At 38.8% G+C, this 9,196-nt stretch overlaps 1 pseudogene; it reads left to right on the top strand.

Moving 5' to 3' along the window:
• On the top strand, positions 1-2,063 carry LOC122008210 (annotated as a pseudogene).
• Positions 2,064-9,196: the final 7,133 nt, after the last annotated feature.

Genomic DNA, 9,196 nt, shown 5'->3' with positions numbered 1-9,196 from the left:
TCTCTAATCACTTAGCAATAAAGCATATTATGCAGCCATCAATTACCAGCATTATTACGTGCAACATTAATTATGATCTGGAAGTTTAAAAATGTCTGAATTGTTCTCCACAGCTTTGAAGTTTCTCTATAAAAGGAGCAGATTCATTTATCAAGCCAATAGAGATCGATTTGTACTTGTTTGTTGAGCTAGCGTAGTAGTGAAGCAATGGAGGTTGGGCCGTGCAAAGGATTGGGAGAGATGAGCAAAGAGTCCTACAGGAGCCTCTCTGGTTCATGGCGCCGGGCTGAGGGCGCCCTCAACCGCGCCGTCGCCGGCAGCCGCGTCGGCAAGTATTTCAATATCGAGGCTCGCAAGACTTCCTTCACTAAGGAGCTCCGTGCAGGCGCCGCTACCTTCCTCACCATGGCCTACATCATCTCTGTCAACGCTGCCATCCTCGGCGACTCCGGTGGGCCCTGCACTCCCCGCCACTGCACACATGCGCACGCCGTCGTTGCCAATTCCTCGGCCACCCACGCGCGCCACCACGGCGCTCAGACGGTGCAACGCCCCTGCGACCTCGACGCCGACCCGGGGTACCAGAAGTGTCTGGAGACGACCAAGAGCGACCTCGTCACGGCCACCATTGTGGCCGCCATGGTCGGCAGCTTCGCGATGGGCGCTGTCGCCAACCTGCCGCTCGCGCTGGCCCCTGGCATGGGCGCCAACGCCTACTTCGCCTACAACATGGTGGGTTTCCGCGGGAGCGGCCCGGTGGCGTACGAGACCGCCATGGCCGCCGTCATGCTCGAAGGCTGTCTCTTCCTCGTCCTCTCGGTGCTGGGTCTGCGCGCCAAGTTGGCCCGAATGATCCCGCGTTCCATCCGCCTCGCCTCCGCGGCCGGCATCGGGCTCTTCCTCGCCTTCACCGGCCTGCAGGCCCGCCAGGGCATGGGCCTCGTCGGGCCGAGCAAGTCCACGCTGGTAGCCGTGGCGGCGTGCGCCAGGACAGACGCGGCCACGGGCGAGTGTCTCGGCGGCGTGATGCAGAGCCCCACCTTCTGGCTCGCCGCCGTTGGCTTCCTCATCACCGCCGTGTGCCTCTCGAGGGAGGTGAAAGGCAGTATGATCTATGGCATTGTGTTCGTCACCGTGATCTCCTGGTTCCGAGGGACGAGCGTCACCATCTTCCCAAACACCGATCAGGGGAACTCTCATTACCATTACTTCAAACAGGTGGTGGGCTTCCACATGATCAAGAACACGGCGGGGAGAATAAGCTTCCGCGGCTTCAACAAAGGCGGTGTGTGGGTCTCCGTCCTCACGCTGCTCTACGTCGACGTCCTCGACACGACGGGGTCGATGTACTCTATGGCAGAGTACGGGGGATTCACCGACGAGAGGGGCGGGTTCGAGGGGGAGTACCGGGCGTTCATCGTCGACGCGGGAGCCACCATCGTGGGGTCAGCGCTGGGGACGACGACGGTGACGACCTAATCGAATCGACGGCGGGGATGAGGGAGGGTGGCCGGACGGGGGTGACGGCGATGGCGGTGGCGGCGTTATTCCTGGCGTCGGCCTTCTTCGCGCCGCTGCTGACGAGCGTGCCGCCGTGGGCGGTGGGGCCGTCACTGGTGCTGGTGGGGGCGATGATGATGAAGGTGGCGAGGGAGATCGAATGGGGCGAGACGAAGGCGGCGGTGCCGGCGTTCGTGACCATGATCCTGATGCCGCTGACGTACTCGATCGCGAACGGGATAATCGCGGGGGTGGCGCTGCACTGGGCGCTGCATCTGTACGACTACGTGGCGGCGGCGTGGCGGTGGGTGGAGAAGGTGAGGAAGGTGATGGGGGAGGCGCAGAATCAAGTGTCCGCCGCCGCCGCTGCGGACATCATTCCCGGCACACCACCTGTTTGATGTTATGCTATATTGTTATTTTGTTTTTGTTTTTAATTTTAAGTATAAAAAAAAAAACCTCCAACAGCTCCTTCATTTGGAAGGCCATTTCTGAGCGGAAGAAAAGTTGGGAGGTTATTCGGATGTAATATCTTGATGATTAGAGATCCTGCAGTTGTTTAAGTTTTTTGATATATATATATATATATATATATATATATATATATATATATATATATATATATATATATATATATAATTTTAAGTTATTGAAATTTCACTCTATTAATTTTGAAAGTAGATGGTGTAATTCGTCTATCAAATAAAATTGAAATATAACTTATGCAGATGCTGATTTTTAAAATATTTGTCTCTATTAAAATTTAAATTTTGATATTTTTATTTTTTCTTTAAATATTTTATATAATTACTTTTTCTATATAATTCAAGTGTATGAGGGTTGTTGAAAATTCATGAGATGTTTTTTTTTTTAATTTAGGAATCGTAAATGCATAAGAGCATCCATAATGCTCTACCCTCTTTCCTCTTTGATGTTAAAAATATTGTGAAGGTGTGTTATAAGGGCATTCATAGCGGTTAGAGTCCATTAAGAGCTCCTTCGTTGTCATGTCTACACCATATCAAAAGTTAAAAACTTCATACCTCTTTCCACTATCAAAAAATCTCTCAACAACTTCTTCATAGGTTCCACACTTTTCACTATATATAATTCTCATTTCTCCTTCATATTTTACATTATACACCATTAAATTTTATAAAATTTAAATTTATAAATTGCTAACATGAAACTTCATGCATGGTCCCATATTTTTTAAACCTCCAAACCATATATATTTCTTTCCTAATTAAAAAAACATCTATAATATTATATTTAAATTTAAAAAATTTTAAAAAAAAACGGTGAATGAGCTATATGGAGCCGCTCCTTGCCAAATGGGGAAGAAGCTCCCTCCCACTATGGGAGGGAGCTTCTTCCGTACTGATCTGCAGTGGGAGCTCCGAAGGAGCTCTCACTGTGGATGCTCTAACATTCCTTCACTTGAACATATTTAAGAGAGGGGTGAGATGGGTCAGCCCTGGCCCACCCCACTAGTTTATGGTTTTTTTAATTTTATTTATTAAAAAAATTATAAATTTTAAAATTAAAAATTGAATAAAAGAGGTAAAAAATTATTTTTCTAAAAGTACAATTATTATTAAAAATAATAATTTTAATATTTTAAAATATATTTAAATTATATTTATTTAATATGTATTAATTTTAACATGATTAAGTGAACTGTGAGACCTATAAATAATAAATGTTAATGTTAAAAGCAATGTGGTGAAAAAAATATATTGTTATAATAAGTATGTGACAATAGACCTCATACTTTTTTATGAGGTGGTGGATATAATAATGAGTTAGCGTTGCAGATGCTCTAAGAGCATCCACATTGCTCCCATTAATAGGATATTATAGCACTCCCTTGTGTTAAAATTATTATGAAGGGGTATTATAACGCCCCTTCACTTGAAGGTGTACAAGATCTTGAAAGAACCCTAGCCCACCCCATGAGCGTATTATTTTTTTAATTAATTATGCAAAAAAATTATAAATTTTAAAATTAAAAATTGAATAAAATGGGTAAATAATAAAACATGAGTGTATTTATTTAATATGATATAATTTTAATATTATTGAGGGGACTGTGTGACTCATAAATAATGAGTGTTAATGTTAAAAGGAATGTGGGTGAAAAAAAATATATTGTTATACAACATATCTCATACTTTTTATGAGGTGATGGGTGTTATAATGGAAGCAGGTTGTGAATGCTTAAGATAAAACTTCTACTGTAAGAGGGAGATTGCCTCTTGTTTGAGAATAAGCTTTATAAGAGAAGAGGAGAATAAAATTTCTTGATTGTTTCACATCGGGATGAGACTCCTATTTTATAGGAGGTGAGATGGTTAATTAATCATTGTCAACTAGCGGAATAATAATTATATTATAGTCAAAATAATAACAACTAAATCAACCAAATAATGGCTGATTTGGCTGATTTAGTAACCAATTAATGGTAGATAAATTAGCCAAATATGAGTTAATTTTACAACCAAACAATTGTTGGAGCAATCCCAAAAATCCATGCAATCATGTGTTTTGGTGTTTAGGCATAGGGTTAGTTAGATTCACCCTTGTATTTGATATGTGTATTTGAGTTGTGCAAGTTTGCAGGATATACATATGACTCAGCTTGATGACTTCGGGTTCGGTGAATGATAGAACATCTGAGGGACCATGGATAAGGCAGCAAGGGCAAGGGCTAAGGGAAACGACTTCAAGGGCATCCGCGAAGGATGACATTGGAGACGAGCCGCGAGTGTGAAATGCATCCGAGGGACGAGAGCCAAAGAAGTAGGCTTGAAGGCAAGAGGTCAAAGATGCAAAGAAGAGTCAAGTGCATCGTGAGGGTCCAAGTGTTAGAGAAATGTACTCGTGAAGGGAAACCATGTCAATCGATTGGTACTGGGACCAGTTAACTGGGGGTGAACATAGAGAGGTTTGTTGGTTGCTACTCGGAAAACCTAATGGTTCTACTGTACAAAAATTTTGTACAAAGGTCTGAACCTTTTCTTAGCTACCATGTGTTCTTTTAAATTAAACTTGGATCGCCTGCGAAACTTAACACGTTTGATCCAAAGTTTAATCTATTTGTTCTTTTAGGTTTAAACTTGGATCTCTTGCGGAACTTAACATGCTCGATCCAAATCACCTAGGTTATTAATTTTATTAAATATTAATTTCCAAAATTAGCTTCTAGGACTGCATGGCGAGGCACATGACCTTCTTGGATATGGGAACAACCACCACTGCCTAGACAAAGCCTTTTAAGGAAAGCTAATATTTAATTTCCTTAAATAACTTTAGGTCAACCAAAAAGAACAATCAAATCAAAAAGAAAAATAAAAGAACACAACATCGAAAACAAATTCGAAATACTAGAATCGAATGCCTCTTGTATTTGGTATTTTTACAAAGGAATAAAACTAGTATGATGCGGAAATTAAATACTAGTATACCTTTTCTTTTGCAAACAAAAATCTCTAGGTCTTCTATCGTATTCCTCTTCTAACCTCGGACATTGTGTGGGCAACGATCTTCCGAGATGAGAAACCACCAAAGCACCTTCTTCTCCTCCTTGCAAGGTTCGGCTAAAACAAGAGCACTGTAACGACCCAATTTTCCTCATTAGGAGTTCTAAAAGTTCTTAAAAATATTTAAAAATGTTTTAGAAATATTCTAGAGATTTTTAGAAATTTTTAGAGTATTTTTAGGTAATTTTTGGAGGCCGTTTGGTATTTTTACTAAACGAAGGAAGTTTCGACAAAAATATGTCCAAGCCGAGAATTAAACCCACGACCTTTGATTCGGTCAAAATCCGACTGACCAGGTGGGCAAACGGATTTTTCTGTTTAGAAAATGTAGCGAATTTATTTAAGATAGTTAACAGAATATTGGATTATAAAAGGGATAAGTTGATCTTGGATTTGTTTGTTTAGAAAAGGTAGCGAATTTATTTAAGATAGTTAACAGAATATTATAAAAGGGATAAGTTAATGTTGGATTTTTCTGTTTAGAAAAGGTAGCGAATTTACCTAAGATAGTTAGCAGAATATTGGATTATAAAAGGGATAAGTTGATGTTGGATTTATCTGTTTAGAAAAGGTAGTGAATTTATTTAAGGAGTTAACAGAAATATTAAGTTATAAAAAGGGATAAGTTGATGCTCTGTTTTCCCGTGACTTAAACCATTCTCTCCTTCTTTTTTGCGTACGATGGCGGAGCTCGGGCAAAAAACGAAAGGGAGTTAGGGCATCATCTCCGGCGGTCGGCCAAGATCCTAGAAGCCCTTTTTGTTCAGTTGTGAGTCCAAGAATTAAGGTAAGTGCTTCTCACCTGCAGTAAGAGTAGTTTCGGACCTTTGTTCTTCTTGAATTCGAAGCATAAGAAGCGCTTATAGTACAGATTTTTAATTAAGCCTACAGTACAGATTTTAATTAAGCTTACAGTGCAGATTTTTATGTAGGCTTATAGTGCAGATTTTAATTAAGCTTATTGTGCAAATTTTTAATTAAGCCTATAGTGCAGGTTTTAATTAAGATTATAGTGCAGATTTTTAATTAAGCCTATAGTGCAGATTTTAATTAAGCTTATAGTACAGATTTTTATGTAGGCTTATAGTGTAGATTTTAATTAAGCTTGTAGTGCAAATTTTTAATTAAGCCTATAGTGCAGATTTTTAATTAAGCTTATAGTGCAGATCTTTATGTAGGCTCATAGTGCAGATTTCTTAGAGCTTAAAATGCAGATTTCTTTAGAGCAGATTTCTTTAGAGCTTGTAGTGCAGATTTCTTAGAGCTTAAAATACAGATTTCTTTAAAGCAGATTTCTTTAGAGCTTGTAGTGCAGATTTCTTAAGAGCTTATGGTACAGACTTCTTTAAAGTTTATAGTGCAGATTTTTGGTGGAACTTGTAGTGCAGATTTTGGTGGAATTTATAGTGTAGTTTTTTGGTGGAACTTGTAGTGCAGATTTTTTGTGGAAATTATAGTGCAGTTTTTAAAGAAAAATATTATAGTGCAATTTAGTTAAGTATTATAGTGCAGAATTTATGTTTGCATAGTATGCAGAAATAGTGTTGCATAAAATGCAGAATCTTGATTAGTATAGTATGCAGAATTTTGATTAGCATAGTATGTAGATTTTTGTTTATGCATTTCAAAGTTAGAATTTGTTTAAACATTTCAGTTTTTAAAGAAGCATTCTTTTATTAGAAGTATTAACAAGTGTAAAAAAGATAAAGAAAAGAAAGAGAAAGGTCAAGGCCTTAAGTAGATCCCAAAGTCAAGACTTTAGGGATTTTGACACACAAGGTGCTTAAAGAAAATGCCGAGGCATTATATATTAGAAGTAATAAAAGATAACAAGTATTTTACTTTATTTAAGAGGCTAGTACCCGACTTCCGAGGTTGTCGTTAAACAAATCCAGGTGTCCAATTCCGAGGTCTTGGCCCTGGTAGACCGAGGTCTGCTCTTTTAGGATTGGTGGCTCGCTACCCCAACCTATTAGGGAACGCGCATAAGATGGTACTACGCCTGGGCCCAAGAAGAAAGTTGATTATTATTTTGAAGTATTAAAGTATAAGTTTTTAAATAAGTGAAATAAGATTTAGAAAGTGTTTAAAATTTAGCAAGATTATGCTAGCATGATTGTATAGATTTGTTATACACGTTTAGCATTTCAGTATGTTTCTTTTGCTTGTAGATGAGCATGAGTAGTTTTCCTTTTGAACATTCAGCTTTTAGATTTCAGTATATTCACATGCATATTCGAGTTTTGTGAGTTAGATAGCGCTTACTAAGTAATTTTGCTTATAGATGCATTTTCCTCATACTGCAGATAAAGGAAAGGAAAAGTTATAGCAAAGGAAGACGACAAGGAGGTGGGGATGGATGTGTGATGCCTGGACTATTGAAGTCTTGGGACCTAGCATAAGAATTTATTAAGATTGTCATTTATTAAGAATGTATTAGATGAGTCATTTAGTCTTCCACTGCTAGTTAATTGTATGTTTTGAGTTTTTTTAGAATTTATGTATTGATCTTTACATGTGAACAACTCTAATTAAGTAAAGTTAGTAGTCTAGTAGCGCTCCGCCCTCACAGTCCAGTAGTGAGGAGGGTGGGGTGTTACAAGCACCTCCAAGGATGAAGAGAAAACACCACCAATGCTCCAAGGGATGCAAGCTTTCTCTCCTTCTTCTCCAAGCTAGAATCCGGCCACCACTTGATCTCCAAGAGGGAAGAAGGTTTCGGCCACAAAGGATGGAGAGAAGAGAAAGGGAAGTGGCCAGCCACACCAAGGAAGAAAAGAGGGAGAAAATAATAGAGGTTGTTCACCATGAAGGCTCCCAAAATCCCCTCTTTTATAATCCTTAGCTTTGGCAAATAAGGAAATTTAATTACAATAAAATTTCCTTAACATGAATTAATTAAGAAAAATTAAATAAAATTTCCTAATTAATTATATCATGGTCGGCCACCTCATAGAGAGCAAACAAGGTAATTTTCAATCAACAATTAAAAATTCCTTATTTGCCTTCGGAAATTTTAAAAAATAAAATTTCCTTTTAAAATCCATTCATGGTTGATAAAAAGAAATCTCTATAATTTTAATTTTTCATGTGAATAATTTACAAAGAAAAAAATAAAATATCTTTCCAATCTACAAATAAGGAAAGAGATTTAATCTCTTTCTTTAATCTTTTGTAGAACCTTATAAAAGAGATATTTTAATTTTTAATCTCTCCAATAAATTATACCTTTTATATAAGAAAATTTTAAAATTAAAATTCTTTTTTGATTTAATAGGGTCGGCCACCTTAGCTTGGGTTCAAGCTAGGGCCGGCCACCCATGGACCAAGGCTTGGCCGGCCCTAGCTTGATCCACAAGCTAGCTTGGCCGACCCCTACACCATGGGTATGAAGGTGAGTATAGGTGGGTATAGTACTCTATAAATAAGAGGCTACGATAGGGACCGAGAGGAGGAATTAGTTTTGGTCTCCCGATAAAATTAAGCATCCCGTGTTCGCCCCGAACACACAACTTAATTTTATCAATAATAATTCATTTTACTAGAGAACTATTATTGAACTACCGCACCAATCCCAAATTACATTTTTGGGCTCCATCTTATTATGAGTGTGTCAGTCTTCCTGTGTTTAAGATATCGAATGTCCACTAATTAAGTGAGTTACTGACAACTCATTTAATTAATATCTTAATCTAATAATAGTACCACTCAACCTTATCGTCATGTCGGACTGAGTCCACCTGCAGGGTTTAACATGACAATCCTTATGAGGTCTTCTTGGGGACATTATCAACCTAGATCACTAGGACACAGTTTCCTTCTATAATCAACAACACACACTATAAGTGATATCATTTCCCAACTTATCGGGCTTATTGATTCATCGAACTAAATCTCACACATTGATAAATTAAAGAAATAAATATCAAATATATGTGCTTGTTATTATATTAGGATTAAGAGCACACACTTCCATAATAACTGAGGTCTTTGTTCCTTTATAAAGTTAGTATAAAAGAAACGACCTCTAATGGTCCTACTCAATACACTCTAAGTGTACTAGTGTAATTATATAGTTAAGATAAACTAATTCCTAATTACACTACGACCTTCCAATGGTTTGTTCCTTTCCATTTTGGTCGTGAGCTACTGTT

This window comes from Zingiber officinale, chromosome 8A, assembly GCF_018446385.1.
Source record: "Zingiber officinale cultivar Zhangliang chromosome 8A, Zo_v1.1, whole genome shotgun sequence".
Classification (NCBI taxonomy): Eukaryota; Viridiplantae; Streptophyta; class Magnoliopsida; order Zingiberales; family Zingiberaceae; genus Zingiber; species Zingiber officinale.
This window is presented reverse-complemented; position numbering and strand designations above follow the sequence as displayed.